The following is a 1,783-nucleotide window of genomic DNA, read 5'->3' on the forward strand; positions in this document are numbered from 1 at the left end:
CTTTTTTTTTTTCCTCCTCCAAATGATTTTGAATTTTGTTCCTCATTGTTCTCCCTCTCTATCCAGGATCTCCTACATCCCTTCCAAGTGGATGACAGTGGTAGCCAGGCACCATCTAGTTCTTCTGATCTCATAGTTGTATAGGTTGCAAAAATCGCAACTTTTATATACATTTGTTATGTATGAAGCTGAACAGTATTTCAAATAGTATTTCAGATGTTTACTGCCTGTGGGCTAGTTCAGGCCATACCTACTCTATCTAGCCTCCCCTGAATATTCTAGACTAAGCACATTAATTTGTAATGGTTTAGCTTTTCATATATGTTTTATTTCTCTACCTAGATTGGAAGCTGGTTGCATAGTCCTGGGTAAATTATTTAATTTTTTTGAGACTTACTTTCATTATCTGTGAAATAGGGATAGAAATACTCATTTTGTAGGGTTGTAGGGAGGATGAGAAGTAATGTACTGAAGGTGAATCAATAGAGTACTCTATTTTTTCATATATAACACACCCATGTAAATCATGTGCACACACATATAAAGTCCATAGCAATCACAAGAAACTAACATGTGAGAGGGTTGTGCAGTTTGCAAAGAATCATATAACACACACATTATTTGTGTTAAGAATATGGTAGCTATTTTTCTCTTTGACTCATAGCTTTAGCAGTCTATGCACATAGACTCTGCTGGCATGGTGCCTAAGGCACCTAAGCACATCGTTGTTCATATTTTTATAATGTTTTAAATGAATGATTAATCTTAGTATTCTGCCCAATCTAGATACTGATTGAGCACTTATGGTGCATAAGGCACTTTTTCCTAACCCTCAAGGCCTCAGGAGCCTATTATTATTAAGATGCTATGAAACATAAACTATACACCCTATAAACTAGACACTCATCAACGTCAGCAATTGACTTATTCATCTTTGTACCATTACTACTATGCCTGGCCCATCATAGTAGGTGCTGAATAAACATGCGGCTGAAGGGGGGAAAATTAAAAACAGGTATCTTATTTTGATTTCAAGGGGTTTCTCCTACTCATGAGCCTCAACTTAAGAGTGAAAGCCTGACCCAAAGTGCAAAACTATTGACTTTTTTTTTTTTTTTAAAAACCAGAAACACTAACTACTGAGCAACATTGTCAGTTTGCCTTTTCTGGCATAAAAAGGGTAGTCAAAAACAAACCCAATACCTCATATTTAATGAAATTCTTAATTATAATTCCTTCCTTAATTTTAATTCAAAGAAGTCTCATAGCTACAAATAGGTAGAAGTGAAATTTCCAGGAGTTAACTTTTTTTAATGCTAACTCAATAACAATTGAATACTTTGTCACCATGGGAACTTGTGTTCAATATATAAAAAAAAAGAAATTAAACTAAGCTCACTGCCATCATATGGATCCTGACTCATAGCGACCCCTCCTTGGGTTTCCAAGGCAGTATCTCTACGGAAGTAGATTGCCCAGTCTTCCTTCCAAGGAGTGGCTGGTGGATCGATAAGCTGTGTTCAATAAGCAAAAAAAAAAAAAAATTTAAGTCTGTAAAATCTCCAGTCCCTGTGCAAAAACAGCAAGGAGGCCACATGTTCTGACCTCCTCTAACCCTACAAGGGGAAGGCAGGATAAAGCCCTAGCCTCTGGATCAATTATCTCCCTTAAGAGGTAACAGCAAACACAGTAACCATCTAAGAATCCAAAGTTTCACTTCCCAGGCCCCTTCCTTCTTTCTTTTACAAAGTCTGGTGCTTCTATGAGTCTGGAGCCACTGCAA

The sequence above is a fragment of the Orycteropus afer genome, unplaced genomic scaffold, assembly GCF_000298275.1.
Source record: "Orycteropus afer afer isolate SDZICR_OR568_19922 unplaced genomic scaffold, OryAfe1.0 scaffold00261, whole genome shotgun sequence".
Lineage (NCBI taxonomy): Eukaryota > Metazoa > Chordata > Mammalia > Tubulidentata > Orycteropodidae > Orycteropus > Orycteropus afer.